General features: G+C 45.6%; 1 protein-coding gene across 2 annotated transcripts in view; it reads right to left on the bottom strand.

Annotated features, from left to right (window-relative positions):
• Positions 1-19,855, bottom strand: part of LOC311232763 (semaphorin-5B-like) — a 145,712-nt gene that overhangs the window by 96,303 nt on the left and 29,554 nt on the right. For both annotated transcript variants that reach the window (XM_084319574.1, XM_084319575.1), the window contains exon 2: positions 14,525-14,583. The gene's annotated coding sequence lies outside the window, so the exon portion shown is untranslated. The remainder of the gene's footprint in view (positions 1-14,524; positions 14,584-19,855) is intronic.

Genomic DNA, 19,855 nt, shown 5'->3' with positions numbered 1-19,855 from the left:
AGAGAGAGAGAGAGAGAGAGAGAGAAACAGAGAGAGAGAAACAGAGAGAGAGACAGAAACAGAAACAGACAGAGAGACAGAGAGAGAGAGAGAGAGAGAGAGAGAGAGAGAGAGAGAGAGACAGAGACAGAGACAGAGACAGAGACAGAAACAGAGAGAGAGAGAGAGAGAGAGAGAGAGACAGAGACAGAAACAGAGACAGAGACAGAGAGAGAGAGAGAGAGACAGAGACAGAAACAGAGACAGAAACAGAGAGAGAGAGAGAGAGAGAGAGAGAGAGAGAGAGAGAGGACAGAGACAGAGACAGAGACAGAGACAGAGACAGAGACAGAGACAGAGACAGAGACAGAGACAGAGAGAGAGAGAGAGAGAGAGAGAGAGAGAGAGAGAGAGAGAGAGAGAGAGAGAGACAGAGACAGAAACAGAGACAGAAACAGAGAGAGGAGACAGAGACAGAGACAGAGACAGAGACAGAGAGAGAGAGACAGAAACAGAGAGAGAGAGAGAGAGAGCCTCCACCACTGGCCTGGCTTGTCCCCGAGCACCTCTCGGATGTTCTACACGGCTCCGTCTGTTCCGCGGAAAGGGGAGAACGGCAACGGTTAATTTATCCTCCTTTTTTAATTTTTGCGCGCCAGCTCCGACACAAGGCCGTACTCGAGTACTCGCACTGTAATTGGTTAGGGAATTGACAGGGTCGACCAATCGCGGGTGAGCGATTGAGACTGGCCGAGCGTGGGATTGTGGGAAAAGCCGAGGTGGTCCTGGGAGAGAGATACGTGTTCCTCACATTATAGAGGCCTGTGTTACTATGAGATTGGGCGCCGCGTGTGGACGACTGACGTTTTCAATCAGGCTCAACAAGAAGTAACAGCCTAAGTGTGGTGTGTGTGTGTGTGTGTGTGTGTGTGTGTGTGTGTGTGTGTGTGTGTGTGTGTGTGCGTGCGTGCGTGCATGCATGAGAGATCGAGAGTGCATTCGTGTTCATGTGTGCACATGCATGCTTTATTTGTGCGTGTGTGTGTGTGTGCATGCGCACGTGTGCGAGCGCATAATGTGCACGCGCGAACACGTGCACTGATGCTGAGGCGCTTCTGTGCACGTGTCTTGTGAAATGTGTGTTTTGATGTTCGATAGAGCGTGTAATGATCTCGCTAAGCAAATAAACACGCAATAATGCTCAATAAGGTGAAGTAATCATGTGAGCTTTAGCCGCTTCCCCTCTCTGCCCCCACGGCCCAATCCGCCAGCACTTTCCCCGCTAAGCTAAGCCCATTATTTGAAGACAACTAATCTATAGGGCCAGTCGGCTGTGTTGGCTGCTGGAAACTCCACCTACGGTTTGGGGACAGAGATCTGTCGTTGCCGTTGGTTACCCATCGGCAAGCTATTGCTCTGCCTAACTTATGAGTTACGCTGGTGGCTGTAAATATTAATACTACAACTCTGTACATATACAGTACATCTGATTAGCACTATTACTCAGTAGTACTCATTTCTATATCTTATACGCAGCTTAATCACCTGTACATTGTATATTACTGTTGCACTTTGCTGTTTTTGGTTAGTATTCAAATAGTTCCCCGTGACTAGCAATCGAATATACGTGTTGTTTGAGTTTTGCACGTCCCTAGTGCATAGAAATGAAATGCGGGAGATTAGGAAGAAATCAGGTAATGACTTGAAGTCCTCCGTTAATGATTCTTTATTAACACAGAGTGAGGTTAAACTATGCTGCTCTCGCTCTCCTCCTGTCTCGCCCGCTACCCTGCTCCTCTCACACACAGCCAAGTGAACGCCCCCCCCCCCCCCCCCCCCCCCCCCATCAGCTTGGTGACGGAAAGGTTTGACGTTAAATGTCTCTCCCTCCTCACCTGCTCTAGGTCACACATAACATATCTTCATATATTTACAACTCATATATTAGCCTTTTGACAGCTACTAGTCTCTCTCTCGCTCTCTCTTTCACACACACACACACACACACACACACACACACACACACCCCTATGGTTATGATTGTTAGGTTGAATAAAACCTAGCTTCTTCTGTATGTATGAGAGGAATGGAATGAGATGAATAGAATGTGACACCATGTACATAATAATGACAATGAGGATTTGTATGTAAAAGTAAAAGTGACAAGCGAATACAACGGTTGTTGCACATTGGGTGTGTAGCAGTCCAGGTTCAATAGCAGCGGTCATAGTTGTGCACTTGTGCAGACAACAAGTTAAGCAGATATGCACAGTGGTATATTTATTTAGGTTTTTTTTAGTTGAGAAGCCCTGATGGCCTGATGGTAAAAACTGCCCTCGAGTCTGGAGGGTACATGCAGCCTTGCACCTGCATCGTCTGCCAGATGGTAACAGGGAGAAAATCCCGTGTGCTGGGTGGCTGTGGTCCTTGATGATGACGCCGTGTGCCTTCCGCGGGCACCGCTGATGAAAGATATCCTGGATGTCCGGGAGTGCGTTGCCAGTGATGTGACGTGCCGCCCTCCACTGCTCTCTGTAGTGATGTGCGGCTGTGGGCAGAACGGTTCCTGTACCAAGCTGTGATGCAGCCCGCCAGCCCGCTCTCGATGGTGCACCTATAGAGGTTTGTAAGGAGGATGCTGGCACTCATGCCCAACACCTTCAATTTCCTCAGGAAATAGAGCCGCTGCCAATGAGGGCGATGGAATGAGTACTTTTTTAGTACTTAAGTACATTTAAAAGTAGAAACTTTTCGACTTTACTCAAGTGTGTTTTATTTTTTTCTCCTTTTTCCGATTTTTTTTCCCATCCCACTGTTAGTCGTTATGCCAATTCCCAACCCCCTTCCTGGTTGTTGCGCACCCCCCCCCCCTACTGTTGGTCCGGGAGGCCGGAGACTGTCGCATGCTTTCCTCGACACATGTGCAGCCAGCCGGCAGCCAGCCTGGCAGCGCAGACTCTCACTGGGAGAGTGTAACGTGTGGAAGGTCACACTACCTCCATGACCTGGGGGCATGTGGAGGGTCTGAGTAATGACCCTGTTTTTCCCTTTGTAGTCCGTGATGCAGTGTAATCTGCTCCACATGCGTCTGGGATCAGAGCCGTAGTAGTAGTTGGACTCCACTTTGTCCCTGTTGTCTCTGATTAACCGATATGCTGATTTAAATCACCCGCCCACTATAGTTCATTTAGAATCCGGCTGTCGTTAAATGGTTGTAAAAGTGTCCCGACGGGAGAAACACTGTTGTTATATCATCCTCCTCAAGACTCATCTCTATGTAAATGGTGCATGGGCTCACTGCTCAGAGAGAGAGAGAGAGAGAGAGAGAGAGAGAGAGAGAGAGAGAGAGAGAGGAGAGAGAGAGAGGAGAGAGAGAGGGAAAGAGAGAGAGAGAGAGAGAGAGAGAGAGAGAGAGAGGGAAAGAGAGAGAGAGAGAGAGAGAGTGAGAGAGAGAGAGATGGGATGAGAGAGGGAGAGAGAGAGAGATGGGGTGAGAGAGGGAGAGAGAGAGAGACAGAGAGAGAGATGGGGTGAGAGAGGGGGTGAGAGGGGGGAGAGAGAGAGGGGGTGAGAGAGAGGGAGGGAGAGAGAGAGAGAGAGAGAGAGAGAGAGAGAGAGAGAGAGACAGAGAGAGAATACTAATAATAGAGAATCAGAACCTCATGCAGTCAACTGGTGCCATTTATAGTCAACTTATGAATCAACCAATCATCAACACACACCAGCCTCAGACCACCACTGCTTCAACAGGAATATTATTACAATCAAGCAAATCAGCAGACAAAGTCAAACATCTTATTTGGAACATTGGAAACACAAATGAAACTAAAACACAAAGTAAATTGCAATGCTATTTGGGGCCTAAATAATAAAACAAGAATATAAATTGGCAGAGTATCTCTCTCTATTAAGCAGAGACGGGCCTTCACCAGGTAAACAGGCTCAGTGACCGGTAGACAAAGAGAAACAGGGTTATCGAGTGTCAACATGTGGTCACTGTCTGTACGAGGGGGTGAGAACCAGGTGCACTTTTTCCTACATTGTGAAAGAATTAACAACATTTGTAAGTCATTCCTTTTTACGTAAAAGTCCTCCTTGGGAGGAGCCACTACTGGGGGAGGGGCCACTGCGGGGGGAGGGGCCACTACTGGGGGAGGAGCCACTGTTGGGGGATGGGCCACTGTTGGGGGAGGAGCCAATACTGGGGGAGGAGCCAATGTTGGGGGAGGAGCCACTGCTGGGGGATGATCCACTGTTGGGGAGGAGCCACTGTTGGGGGAGGAGCCATTGATGGGGAGGAGCCACTACTGGGGGAGGAGCCACTACTGGGGGAGGAGCCACTACTGGGGGAGGAGCCACTACTGGGGAGGAGCCACTGATGGGGGAGGGGCCACTACGGGGGGAGGAGCCACTACGGGGGGAGGAGCCACTACAGGGGGAGGAGTCACTGCTGGGGAGGAGCCACTACTGGGGGATGAGTCACTGCTGGGAGGAGCCATTGATGGGGAGGAGCCACTACTGGGGAGGAGCCACTACTGGGGGAGGAGCCACTACTGGGGGAGGAGCCACTGCTGGACTAGCTGCCCAGTATGTGTCAGCATGCCATAGCATAGCCTGAGGGACAATGTTGTGACTTAATGTCAAATCTTGTTTTATTTATGTATATTTTGAGCTAAAAGAATGTACTGTATTATACTGCTAATTTGCCGTTGGAGTCAACATTCTTATGTATAGGGATGTTCAATATTGGCTTTTTTACCGATACCGATATACCGATATTGTCCAACTCTTAATCTCCGATACGATATCAACCGATACCGATATATGCAAGGTTTCTCCCCCCCCCCCCCACCCCCCCCCCCCCCCCCAAAAACGGAATAATTTCAGGTAATTAACATTACATATCTCTTGTCGTGGAATTAACACAACATTATGCATACTTTTGATAATAAATAAAATAAGATGTGTTCTTACTTGCTTGCCTGGGTAAATAAAGGTTAAATAAATGTACAAAAAAAAATTAAGAAATAAAAAAAAATTATTTTATTTTTGAAAACCGATACCGATATTTTCCAATATTACATTTTAATGCCAATATCGGCCGATAATATCGGTAGGCCGATAATATCGGACATCCCTGATTATTTTTATTGAGCTCAAAAGGCCGTTTTCCATGATCAATTATAATGGATTATAGCAGGTGAAGTGATTACAGGAAGTTGCGGTAACAACATTATTATTTCTTTATTTCGCCACTAAAAACGAACGTTTTTGCCTTTTCCATGTTGTAGACCTATGTCATTTAAATAAATATTGGCTCTACCACCGACTCCTTTTTTGTATTCTGTGATGGCAGAGAAAGGCTTGACCTCCCTGCTGTTTAACTGTCAGTCCAGAGGCCTGTTAACCATCACTCGGCTGGGAGCATTCTTGTAAACCTGGTCAACCCACAACCTGCCCCTAGAATAACAATGTGCTTACTTTCTATCCAAACACACACCGTTTCACTGTGCAGGGCCTAAGTCCATACAGGCAGGGCCGTCCTACCCACTAGGCAGACCAGACCCTGTGCTAAGGGCCCCGCCGTGCTTATTCATAGGGCCCCCAACCAATCAGAAGTTTATTTGAAAGATAGACTTTTTGATATGACTACCAAATTATCACACGTCAACAACGGTTGAACAAAGAGAAAACGGGGCGACAGTGGCTCGGGAGGTAGAGCAGTCGTCTGGTAATCCGGAGGTTCCCAGTTCGATTCCCGCTCCTCCCAGGCAGCGTGTCGAAGTGTCCTTGTGTGAATGTGTGAGTGAACGGGTAACATGTGAGGAACAAATTGTAAAGCGCTTTGGATAAAAGCACTATATAAATGGTAAATGGCTGTATTTATATAGCAGCTTTTAACCAAATCGCTTTACAATTTGTTCCTCACATTTTACCCATTCACTCACACATTCACACATTGATGGCAGAGGCAACCATGCAAGGTGCCAACCTGCTCATCGGGAGCAATTAGGGGTTAAGTGTCTTGCTCAAGGACACTTCGAAATGGTGCCCGGGAGGAGCGAGAATCGAACCGGGAACCTCCGGATTACCAGACGACTGCTCTACCTCCTGAGCCACTGTCGCCCCCAATGCACCAATGTACCCAATAAATGCAGCCATTTACCATTTACCATTTATTTACAATGGTTGAGCAAAGAGAAGACATTAACATTGCACAACGGTTTAACAGAGAGAAAACTAGTTAGCCTAATATAACTAGTTAGCCTAGGTTAGCGTCATTCACTGGAAGTAGGTGTGCCAGTGTAGCCTAGTTCTCACGAGCAGTCACGAAATACACTCCAAATACAACCCGAAGATTTTTCAAAAAATTTTATACTTTTTTTTTCTCCAAGTGGTAAATACACAGGTCACAACATGTTTACAGGAAAGTTTTGTAGTTGTATTTGGAGTGTATTTCGTGACTGTTGGGAACTAGGCTACACTGGCACACCTACTTCCAGTGAATGACGCTTGTTGTATGCCAGTGGTGATGTTCCTAACAAATTTTCGTTGTACCAACAATGACAAATAAATATCTATTCTAATTCTATTCTAGGCTAACGGTGCGGCTGTTCCCTAAGCCTAATGCATGCACAGAGAGAGAAAAGGGTATCTGCTTGTCTAACTCAAGGGTACAGTAGATGGCAAATAAGCTCATTTCCCAAAAAGTTGGCGTGGTTCCTTTAACATTGTAGCTACAACGGTTGAACAGGGGAGAAAACATTTGTCTCACCCCGGCAGCAGAAAGCCCAGCGGTTGACATAATGTGACTAGAGTTGCAGAAAGTTCTGAATACCCAACAGGTCCGGGGGGAGAGACAGCTTCCCCCCCCCCGCGGACTGCCCTGCACGCGCTCTGACCCGACAGTCACCCCGCTCGGTTTACAAGGATGGATGAGGGAAGGAGGCATTGGGCTATTTTGAAACTGGTTCGTGTTTGGCAAAAAGCTGTTGTGGGGTTTGGACACACACTGCCGAGAGGGTAGCCCCTTGACACCTCTCAGGGGTGATATCTATAATTCAGGATTCAGGAAAATGGTTGTGAAACGCCTTCCGAATGAAGCATTAAAGGAACAAGCCAACATTTTGGGAAACTGGCTTAGGAGGCTTAGCTCAGCTTCTTCCCCCAGGCCATCAGAGCCTTGAACAATGAACATTGAGTGCCACAGAACATTGAACTATCCACACACAAGCACACACACGACACGCACGCTGTGCACTAGCAGCCACTTTAACCACTTTAACATGAGCGGGCACACACTCATGCCGCACTCACCCCACACTTATTGCCAAAAGGAAAGGCCACTTTAAATTAGTATAGCAACAGTAACAGTGTATTGCACTACCAAAGCTACCTAGCATGTCCTATATGCCTCTGTAAATAACTATGTACAGATACCGAGATGTCACACCATGTTACCGGTTACCTGTTATTGCACAATGTTGTTTTTATTGGATTCTATTATATGTTGTACCACTGTATTGCACATCGTTGCAGGCAAGACCACCCGCATTTCATTGTATACTTGTATGCCGTGACAAATACAACTCTTGACTTGACTTGACTTGATTGTGCTAAGCTAACATGCAACCAGATAGCTTTCGAGTGGACAGTGGTATCTATCTTCTTGTCTCTCTCTGGAGAAGACGGTAAGCTAATTTCCCAAAATGTTGGTGTGTTCCTTTAACTTTTTAAAGTGAGTATGTGATGTTCCACCCCATCCATGGACTGTTCTCCCCTGCTCTACCTCTCCCTGTACATGTATGTGTGTTCCTTGTCTGTCTGTCTCTTTGTTGTTCTTTCTCTTTTCTCTCTTTTGATATCTCTCTACTTAATTTCCCCCTGTTAGTCTAGTGTTTCTGTTTTGTATTAGGTTCTCCATTTAGTGTTTGTAGTCTGCTTGTTTTGTCCCAGTGTCTGGTGTTGGTTTGTCTCGTCTTCCATAGTTGTAGTTCCTTGTGTTGTTTCTTGTAGTTCTTGGTCAGTCTGTTTCCCCTCCCAGGTGTCTCCAGTTGTAATCATCCCAGGTGTTTCTCGTCATTTGTTCCTGATCCTGTGTCGGTTCATTCATTGTCTCTATTACTCTGTCGATGTTCCACGTTCCCCGCTTCTAGTTCCATATTTCAAGTACTGTAAGTGTTCCCCGTGTTTGATGTTAGTAGAGTTTGTGATTGTGTTTACCTTTTGTTTTCCCCCTCTTCCAGTGTTCACCGAGTTTTTTTTACGTTTTGTTCCCTTCTGTTATTAGTCTTGTTTTTCCATTAAAAACCCTTGGCCTTGCTGCCTCCACTTGTCTGCTATTGGGTCCTATTACACCCCCACACCGTGACAGAGTATTGCTGAGCAGCCCCACCGCTGTGACGGAAGGTGCGCTGCATTTACAACACAAGACTAAATGAGAGCAAGGCGGCACGCGCCACAATAATCGTCGTATCTTGATGATCTTGTTTTCATGATCGTGGGAAGCCCAAAATCATTAACTTGATTCATCGGCTTTACTGTGTGCACGGTTCATACAGAGAGAGAATGCAGTCACAGAATGCGGCCCCGTGCGAGACCTTACAGGCTATACCTACAGGGCTGGGTGGTGTCAGATCTATACAACCGACTGAACTGGAGTTAAGTGAACTCCATTGAAATCCACACAAACTCTCTTTAACGCGGTGATATGCGACAGGCGGACAGGGGGGGGGGGGGGGGGGGGGGGGGGGGGGGGGGCGGATGAATCGCGTGCAATTATTTCTCCATTCAGCCGCTCGCTAATTTGTTCCTCCTTGCAGGGACAGGAGAAGAAATGGATACAGCGCCTGACCCCCCCGTACATCACCCTCTCGTATCCCAAACGCTCTCCTCTCCAGAAAAACGTGGGCTCCCGGCCAGCCATCGTAAAAAGGAAGGACACGTGCGCAACTCCAAAACCCCCTAGAAATTCCTTCCGGAACAAAGACTGGTTCACAGGAACAATAGATTTCCAAACTTCCTCATTGCATGCTTTGGTATTGGACTGAAAGTGACAAAACGACTAGATTAGATTTATGCTAATTCCTTAACCCGAGCCAACGGACACTAGACGGGCATCCGACGGCTCCTCGTCCAAATATATTCCGGGAGGAGCGTTTCCGAGGCCGCGTTCTCAGCTCCTTCCTCCCGGCCGGCTGAATGGCTTCTCTGTGCGTCCTGCCAACTATCTGCCAGCGGCCGCGCTCTTCTACAAGTGAATGGACGTGAGTTTAGCCACAGTTAAAATACACACTAATGTGCCATGGCTGCGCCACAATGGCCGGGCGGGTAATTTGCCAAAGCTAATGATGCCTGGCCTGGAGAGAGCATAGAGGAGATGGAGATGGAGAATGTTAAACAGGGCTCACAGCTGCACCCTTCATCGCTCTCTCCTCCTCTACCCCCCCCCCTCTCTCTCCTCTACCTATCATCTCCCCCTCCCCCCTCTCTCTCCTCCTCTACCCCCCCGCCTCTCTCCTCTACCTACCATCTCCCCTCCCCTCTCTCTCTCTCCTCCTCTACCTCCCCTCTCTCTCTCCTCCTCTACCTCCCCTCTCTCTCTCCGCCTCTACCTCCCCTCTCTCTCTCCTCCTCTACCCCCCGGCCTCTCTCCTCTACCTATCATCTCCCCTCCCCCTCTCTCTCTCCTCCTCTACCTCCCCTCTCTCTCTCCTCCTCTACCTCCCCTCTCTCTCTCCGCCTCTACCTCCCCTCCTCTCTCTCTCCTCCTCTACCTCCCCTCCCTCTCTCCTCCTCTACCTCCTCTACCTCCCCCCCATCTCTCTCTCCTCCCTACCTCCCCTCCCGTCTCTCTCTCCACCTCTACCTCCCCTCCCCTCTCTCCGCCTCACCTCCCTCCCCCCTCCCCCCTCCCGCTCTCCTCTACCTCCCATCTCTCTCCTCCTCTACCTCCCCTCCCCCTCTCATCCCCTCTCTCTCTCCTCCTACCTCTCCCCTCCGCTCTCTCTCCTCCTCCTACCTCCCCTCCTCTCTCTCTCCTCCTCCTCTCCCCTCCCCTCTCTCTCTCCACCTCTACCTCCCCTCTCTCTCTCCACCTCTACCTCCCCTCTCTCTCTCCTCCCCTCTCTCTCCTCCTCTACCTCCTATCTCCCCCTCCTCTCTCCTCTCTCCTCCTCCCTCCCCTCCCTCTCTCCTCCACCTCCCCTCTCTCTCTCCTCCTCTACCTCTCCTCTCTCTCCCCTCTCTCTCCTCCTCTACCTCCCCTCTCTCTCTCCTCCTCTACCTCTCCTCTACCTCCCCTCTCTCTCCTCCTCTACCTCCCCTCTCTCTCTCCTCCCTCTACCTCCCCCTCTCTCTGCCTTTACCTCTCCCCTCCCCTCTCTCCTCTCCTCCTCCCCTCTCCCCTCCCTCTACCTCCCCCCTCCCCTCTCTCTCATTCTCCTTTTTCTTATCTGGGGTGATTTTTCACATATTTTCATCAATTTGTTGCAGTCGATCCTTTGAATAAAACACCCCAGTCACTGGAAAGAAATTATTACCACGTGTGCGGCTCGCTCTCTCATTCTCCTACTCTACCTCCCCTCCCCTCCCTCTCTCTCCTCCTCTACCTCCCCTCCTCTACCTCCCCCCCTATCTCCTCCTCTACCCTCCCCTCTCTCTCTCCTCCTCTACCTCCCGTCTCCCCTCCCCCTCCTCTACCTCTCCCCTACCCTCTCTCTCCTCCTACCTCCCCTCTCCTCCTCTACCTCCCCCTCTATCTCCTCCTCTACCTCCCCCTCTCTCTCTCCTCCTCACCTCCCCCTCTCCCCTCCCCCCTCCTCTACCTCTCCCCTACCCCTCTCTCCTCTACCTCCCCTCTCCCCTCTCTCAGGGCTGTACACTGCGACGAGATGATCGCAAATTGCCCCCTAATTTGGTCCGTGAGAGTTTAAAATAATATCTGGGGGCAAGCTTGAGAGTACTGATTTCAACCCTTCATTCGCATTTCACTCCTAAATTAATCCATACAAAAGGCATGTAAATTTATAATATTTTAACTTAAAACTAGGCTACTTTTGCGTATACAGTCATTATATTCCAAATAAAATAAGTCCCGAGTCGAGACTCCGTGCTGCTCCCAACGAATCCCAATAGTATGCAACTGCAGAGCCGCAGAGCAGGGGCGCTTTCAGGTCCGGTCACAGGCCCGCTCAACAGCGCCCCCCACCCAACGGCTGAATTGCCAATGGCTGAATTGGAGTATTGCACTGTGCAGGTACAGTACAGCTGTCCAGCTCTGCGGCTCTGCAGCTGCATGCTTCTCGCAAAATCCAGCATCCAGCTCCCGCTGCCCAGCCGTCGTTATCAGAACACTACACACATATCATAATGTTCACAGCAAACTGTAGTTGATCACCAGGTATGTTTTATTAACGTAGAATAATTCATATAAGAAAAACGATAGGGAAATCTCTTCCCTTTCTCCACTGGTTAAAAATGCCAGGAACTGAAATTGAAACTTGCTGTGCTCCGCGGTTATATGTGTTTATTATGAAATGACAATTGCGTGTTGACACGCCCACTGCGCGAAGCCTCCTAAATAACTTTTTCCAGTTTGCACATATCTATTATCTATGACTAATTCTATCTATTTTTAGGGGCAAATGCGAGTGAAATAGTCGCGCTGTGGTTACATGACGTCATTGCTATTTTAGAGCTGCTCTACCGGTTTCAAGGTATAGTCAAAAGTGGATAGAAAACACAGGACTGTGTAAAAGTCTTAGGCACCCAAGAGTTTTTATATAAATTGTCTTAGATGTAAATACTTTTTTTTATTAGTGTGTCAGTAGACTACTCTTAGTACATTTTCATTAAATTTCCTTTTAAAGCATCTTCATGGTTTAATAATGCAAACATATGTTGCAGGGACTTATTATAATCATCATATTGGCGTGACTGTATGCATCAAAGGGTTAAATCAAGCATTTTTAAGTGCTTTAGAGGAAATGTCAAAATATCGCGATATCATTTAGAGGCCATATCGCCCAGCCCTACTATAATGGTAAAATAGTTATTTAAAAATGTGCCCCTAGTGAAAAAGCTTAGCGTACAGCCCTGTATCTCTCCTCCTACCTCCCCTCTCTCTCCTCTACCTCTCCTCTCTCCTCCTCTACCTCCCCTCTCTCTCTCCTCCTCTACCTCCCCTCTCCTCCTCTACCTCCCCTCTCTCTCCTCCTCTACCTCCCCCCTCCCCTCTCTCTCATTCTCCTTTTTCTTATCTGGGGTGATTTTTCACATATTTTCATCAATTTGTTGCAGTCGATCCTTTGAATAAAACACCCCAATCATTGGAAATAAATGATTACCACGTGTACGCCACTTCTCTCTCTCTTTCTCATTCTCCTTTTTCTTATCTGGGGAGATTTTTCACATATTTTCATGAATTTCTATTTATATAATATTTATTATCCGATTTAGGACCACATAATGAAAGTGGCCCGAATAAGAATTGAAAATGATCTTCCAGATTCCATGCAATTTGTGCCGTTCACACAGTCTGCACGTAGTCTAACTTACCATCTTTAGATAATAAAGTTTGAAAACATTGTTCCTCTTTGAGAACTTGAAACTGAGCTATGGTTTTTCGTCTGAGGTATTTGATCCATCGCTCTCCTAAATAACACTAGAGGTCTATTCCTTTGAGGTGCCACTTAACAGTGGGCTGTCACCTCTTTCTTTCTTGTCCAAGTCCAAATTGTGTTGCACTAGGGCAGTGGTGCAACACTAAGGGCAATGTGCAATTCAAGGGAAAGGTGCAATATGAAGCTTTTTGAAATGAGTTTACGTACTTATGAATTATAGTTGTGTGTCTCTCTATGCATTGTCATATTTGTCTGAAGTCCTTTTTACTAACTGAATGAATGAATGAGTTCAAGTTTCAAGTTTCTTTAATAGTTGTCATACAGAAGTACAGAATACTTTTGTACAAAATGCTTCTTACTGTTGCGCTCCAGAGACTGTGCATGACAAGATAAGTATGAAATAAAAACATAGTAAAAATTAGAAGAAAAAAAAAAAGAGGTCACAGTGTTCAGTTTAGACATATGTACAATGTTCGTAGACGTAGTTACCATACAATATACAATACTGTGCAGTGTACTAATATACAATACTATATAGTGCAAGGCATAAATGGACGAGGTGCAGTTTAGGTACAATTCACAGTAGGTGTACGAGTTGTAGTGCAAATCCTTTATCAATAAATATAAAGTGTAAGTGTGTTTGTGTGATCTAAAGTGTGGAGAGTGGGTGCTGCAGTGTGTTGTTTGTTTGAGTGAGTGTGTGTGTGCGTGTGGGTGTGTGTGCTGTGTGCATTTGATGGTTGTTGCATAGTGATTATTGTTCGTTTAGCGATTATTGTTCGTTTAGCAGCCTGATGGCCTGGGGATAGAAGCTCCTTCTGAGTCTTTCTGTGCTCGCCATAAGACTCCGGTATCGCTTGCCTGACGGCAGCAGTTCAAAGAGGCAGTTGTTCGGGTGGCTCGAGTCCTTAATAATTCTCTTAGCCTTCCCCTTGCACCGCTTGTTGTAAATGTTCTGGAGGGTGGGAAGCCCCCCTCTAATTGTGCGTTCGGCTGAACGTGTCACTCTTTGTAGTCTGCTACGGTCTTGTGCAGTGCTATTCCCAAACCAGGAGGTGATGTTGCCGGTCAGGATGCTCTCTATTGTACATGAGTAGAAGTTCCTAAGGATCTTCTGACTGACTTGGAACTTCCTTAGAATGATTGTATATCTATTTCTTCTTTGTTTACACTGTTATCGCAGACTGATGCAGCACTGATGTTCCTAGTAAATGTTCCCCTCAGGGACAATAACGTTTATTCTTATCTTATTTGAGTTCCTGAAGGACGATGTTATGATAATACATAATACATTTGAAGATCACTCGCATTAAGTCACTCGTAAACAGTCAGATACAGTCTCTCTCTCCTCTCCTCTCCTCTCCTCTCCTCTCCTCTCCTCTCCTCTCCTCTCCTCTCCTCTCCTCTCCTCTCCTCTCCTCTCCCTGTCTATTCCATCACACATGCTTCCCCAGACTAGGAACAAAGAGGCATCCAGTGCACAATAGCTGAGCCCTGTGGAGGTGGACAAAAGAAGATGTTAATCACCACCACTGACACACTGACTGACGTGTGTCCACAACATCCACTCTGGTGGAGAGAGAGAGAGAGAGAGAGAGAGAGAGAGAGAGAGAGAGAGAGAGAGAGAGAGAGAGAGAGAGAGAGAGAGAGAGAGAGGATGATGAAAGCAGAGGTGGAGGGGTGCAGAGTGTCTGTGGTGGGGGGTACAGACAAACAGCTAGTCAATCAGGTAAAGAAAGTAAAGGAGTGTGTGTGTGTGTGTGTGTGTGTGCGTGTGTGTGTTTACATTGCAGAAAGAGGACCAGCCAGACTCACACACACACACACACACACACACAGGCCAACCTTTGGACAGACAGAGAGGGAAAGAAAAAACAATAAATAATAATAATAACAATAATAATAATAAAAAGAGAACTCACCGGTGCAGCATCAGCAGACAGTCATGGTAACGAGTGACACAACGATCCGTCAGATAAGACTGAGAGAGAGAGAGAGAGAGAGAGAGAGAGAGAGAGAGAGAGAGAGAGAAAAATACCTTGTTATCCATCAGCACACACTGGCTAGCCACTCACAGCGTGGGAAGGGGAGGAGGGAGGGGGTAAAGGGGTAAAGGGGTGTGTGAGATGGATGGGGGTTTGGGGGGGGGGTACAAGAAAGCATTCCTGCCTGTGAAAAACAAACCGTTAACTTTCTGAATGGAGTGAGTTGTGTGTGTGTGTGTGTGTGTGTGTGTGTGTGTGTGTGTGTGTGTGTGTGTGTGTGTGTGTGTGTGTGTGTGTGTGTGTGTGTGTGTGTGTGTGCACGCATGCAGGGGTGTCTGACAGTGCCCTCCAACGCCCAGACAGAAAGAGGTTTGAAGACCGAACGAGCAGAGAACGGGAACTCTCTCTTTCTCATAGAAATGGGGGCTCCTGTATTACCCCGTTGCTGTTATTCAGTCAGTTCACATAACACACAAAAGGCTGGGTGAGATGACATCACCACTAGACTCTCGCACACAACTCTGCTCAGGCTACGCGGTACAGTCCCTCACCTCACAGCCTCTTCAAACACCTTCATAAACAATATTTTTAAATCCGCTCTACTCAAAAACTTGTTTTTGAAGGCATTCTGCAATCTGTTCATAAAGTTTTCAATCAATCAATCAGCTTCTCTGTTCTTCCCTGAAATCTTGAGTTGCGTGTGTGATGTCACTAATAGGTCGAACCTATCATGGCCCAGTATGTGGTAACTTGACACCTTTAGCTTCAGCTACACAGAAAGCAGAGTAGATTATTGACACGTCTTGAAAGAATAGAAGCTGCCGACTTGGACTTCCTGAATCAATGGCTGCTTTTTGCCAATTAGCATATTGATAGATACTTGCATTCTCAATTAGGGTAAAGGTGTAGTTTATTGAACTATTTGGTGAAAAAATAACTATATTTATACGAATTGATTTCAATCTAGAATTTTTGAAGGCTTTAAAACATCTGAAGGGGATGTGAGGCCCTCAGTTGCAAAATTACAACATCACTTTTAGCTTTTAGCCATTTTAAAAAAGGTCTGTAAATGTATATATATATATATATATATATATATTTTTTTTTTTTTTTTTTTTTTTTTGCACATTTACATAGTCAATTGCTGTTCAACCTCACAATGCTATTGGATAGTAAATGTGTTTATAGGTCTAAAAACTGAGGCTGATAGTCGATCAGAAGTTAAAGTGTAGTTTATTAAAGTTTGCTGCAGCAAAGAGCACATCCGAAACACAGAGTACACAGAGGCAGTCTGTCCAAGGAGATGCTGCCCACAAATCAAGATGTTTTATACTGTATTTCTCCCACGTACATATGCCAGCTGCACAACTTAGCTGAACAGAATGGCCTTTGACATGATGGAGTGGGATTAAACAGATACCAACATGGAGCAGGATGTTCTAAGCAATGTCACTGTCACCCAAACCTGCAGACATGACAGGAAAGGAAGTGCTTTTATGGCTCGTCCAGGAAGTGCTTTTAAGGTTTGTCCAGGAAGTGCTTTTAAGGCTCGTGCAGGAAGTGCTTTTAAGGCTCGTCCAAGAAGTGCGTTTAAGGCTTGTCCGGGAAGTGCTTTTAAGGCTCGTCCAGGAAGTGATTTTAAGGCTTGTCCAGGAAGTGCTTTTAAGGCTCGTCCAGGAAGTGCTTTTAAGGCTCGTCCAGGAAGTGCTTTTAAGGCTCGTCCAGGAAGTGCTTTTAAGGCTCGTCCGGTGACTTAGGCCTGGAGACTAGAGAATACTGTCATTTAAGATGACTTAACATAAATTGAAGGAAAGGGTAAGAGAAATTAAATAGGCTATTACACCTCTGAAGTTGCTCATGTCAATTTAATTTGGGCCTTACAGGGTTCACAGGGTGAAACCGTGTGCCAGTACTACAGACCCACAACTGTATAGTGGCATAACTGTCTCATATGGACAAAATAATTCTACTGACTAACAATGAGACAAGAAATAGTGATCAGTGTCAACTAGCATTCGCCACACTGTTCTAATACCCATAATACTGTGACAACTCATTTGTGACAAATCAAGTCAGTGACGGGGTCTACAAGCCCGCCTGGAGAGGCTCGTCACTCATCACCTGCTGAGCAACAGACAGCGACAGACCACAGGGACTTCTACTGTATATGACTAACAGGTGATTGGCTGATATGATAAGATCAGTTATTCCTTTATTGATCCCTTTGAGGAAATGCGGGTGTCATAGTAGCATGGAGTAGGGGGAGGGGAGGTACGAGGTAAGTATGGGCAGGGTAATAGTAGAAAGACATAAACATAGGCAATAAAGGGTCTGTATACCCCATCGGTTATATTATACGTTACAATAAATATAGGCAATAAATAATTTGAATCCGATAAATATAGGCAATAAAGAATTTGAATCTGATAAATATAGGCAATACAGGATTTGAATCTGATAAATATAGGCAATAAAGGATTTGAATCTGATAAATATAGGCAATAAAGGATTTGAATCTGATAAATATAGGCAATAAAGAATTTGAATCTGATAAATATAGGCAATAAAGAATTTGAATCTGATAAATATAGGCAATAAAGGATTTGAATCTGATGAATATAGGCAATAAAGGATTTGAATCTGATGAATTAGATGGACTGGAATGACAGGCTCGCACCATCCCAGCCCATGCAGCGTTCGATGAGGAAGACACCTTTATCATCCACTTCTGTTCAACCTCCAACTGAACCCTTGCACTGAAGAACCTTATAAGTCTGTGTTGTAGTGAAGAGGTATGTCTTTAGCTTACTTTTGAAAATATGTAGTGATCTATCCTCCCTAATGTCCATAGGCAGGGTGTTAAAAAAAATACAGCCCACAACTATTCAGTGTAAGTAGTAAGGGAATTCGCAAAAAGGCTGCATCCCCCGATAACATTTTGGCTGCTGTGGGGAACCTTCACTAAACCAGCAGTAGATGATGGTAATGTTCTTGGGGGAACATAATTGACAAAAGAATTGGCAATGTAGCTTGGTCCTGTTCCATTTAGTGCTTTGTATACAAGGAAGTCCCAAGATATTAGCCTATAGTCTGAGAGAAGAATCACGCGTTGGAAACACAAAAGGACTGCTGTGTTCTGCTGTGTGGATGGTTCAAACTTTTGTTTGCATGTTGTGGTGCTGATTAAAATATCTCTGTTAATGTCCCTGTGTGCTGTCTGTCTGAAGCTGTCTGTCTGAAGCTGTCTGTCTGTCTGTCTGTCTGTCTGTCTGTCTGAAGCTGTCTGTCTGTCTGTCTGTCTGTCTGTCTGTCTGAAGCTGTCTTTCTGTCTGTCTGTCTGTCTGAAGCTGCACGTCTGAAGCTGTCTGTTTGAAGCTGTCTGTCTGTCTGTCTGTCTGTCTGTCTGTCTGTCTGACCCCAGACCTCCAGCCACAGGACTCGTTGACTCTGCTGGTGAGTTTTTCACACATCTTTATGTTAAGAAAATAAATAATCCAAACTATCCCTTTAAGAGTTTCCATACATTGCTGTGACAACCACACACCAAACATGGCACCACACAGACAGTGGACCTTACAGCTGGCAACAAGTTTATCAGTTTATCAGCAATTTCATACATATAGGCACATATAAATCAAAGAAAAAAGCAGTTTTCAGTTCAGAGCAAACTAGAGGAACCCTAAGAACCAGCGAGTCATTTGAACATGTAGAATAGGTTCCATGATTCCATTCCAACCTTATCTCAGTTATTGTGTTGAAGTATGGGGGAATACTTATGGGACCAATATAAAACCATTATATATACTACAGAAGATACACATATACACATACCATTTTTGTCTACGTACTTGACTTCTATTTTATACTTGCTATACTTATTTTATACTTATCTATTTTTGCCTAGCACAGTCTCTGGAGCGTAACAGAAAGAAGCATTTTGTATAAAAGTATTCTGTACTTCTGTATGACAACTAATAAAGAAACTTGAACTTGAAACTTGAAGAGGGCTGTAAGAATCACACATTAAGTGAATTATCGAGAACACACAAACACATTATTTATTAAATCTGGAATAATTAAACTTGAAGACATGGTTAAGTTTCAAACAATGTTAATTATGTTTAGGGCAAGAAATAATACACTGCCAGAAAAACTACAAAATCTTTTTTATTTAGAAAGTGAGTTTAGTAGGAGAAAATACAATTTTAAACATCAGTTTAAGATAAGAATAAGATTTATTCTTCTTCCTGCTCCTTTTGTCCATGGTATGATATTTATGATTGTGTATGAAGAAACTCTGATTGTATTGACTCCATGTGGCAAATAAAACTCTGAATCTGAATCTGATGTAATGTAAGAGGGAGGTTTACCAATAAGGGCTTTAAAAATAAACAAAAACCAACATAAATACATGACATCCAGAATCTCATTACAGTCTATCCGTGCACCAACCCCCCCCCCCCCATCTCCCCCGCCAATGTAATATCACATAATTGATAAATCAGTGATTGATGACCCAGCCAGCAGTTCTAATTTCCAGCCATCTTCAGAGAAAAATGGGAGCGTGGTTTAGCCCCCGGAGTGAGCGTCTTTAATTAGTAGCAGCACGCTGTCCTCAAGACAACACAAAAGAACCCAACTTGTTTGGGTGACAAAGTCCCTCGATTGGTAGTCGTGGCCTTTAGTGTCGGCTACTGAAACGCAGTGTTTAACAGGGTTTTTGTTATCCGGTAATTACAGTTTTCAGGTCATAATGTCCAGAACACAACAGAGCTGTGGTGTTCAGTGCTGTCCGTGGTGCTGAACTGAGGCGACTGAAAAGGCTATATCTTCAAAGGGTCTCTTATTTAAACAACATTGTAATATGGGCAAAAGTTACTTAAAAAAATATATATATATAAATCGACATGCCTTAAAGGAACACGGCAACATTTTGGGAAATTAGCTTATCGTCTTCTCCAGAGAGAGACAAGAAGATAGAGACCAGTTTCCTCTCTGTGTGTTCAGTAGAAAGCCATCTGGCTGCACGTTAGCCTAGCTTAGCTGGAAGCGGACAGTGCCGGTTAGCCTTCGGGAGAGGTGTTAGTTGGACAATGCCTAGGCTAACTGGCCATGTCCGCTTACATTCATTGTGCTAAGCTAGGCTAACGTGCAGCCACATAGCTTTCTACTGAACGCACAGAGAGGAACTGGTATCTATCTATCTTGTCTCTCTCTCTGAAGAAGACGGTCAGCTAATTTCCCAAAATGTTGGCGTGTTCCTTTAAG

Source organism: Notolepis coatsorum (genome assembly GCF_963971535.1).
Source record: "Notolepis coatsorum genome assembly, chromosome: 1".
NCBI lineage: Eukaryota > Metazoa > Chordata > Actinopteri > Aulopiformes > Paralepididae > Notolepis > Notolepis coatsorum.
Note: the sequence above shows the minus strand (reverse complement) of the source record. Positions and strands in the feature narration are given on the sequence as shown.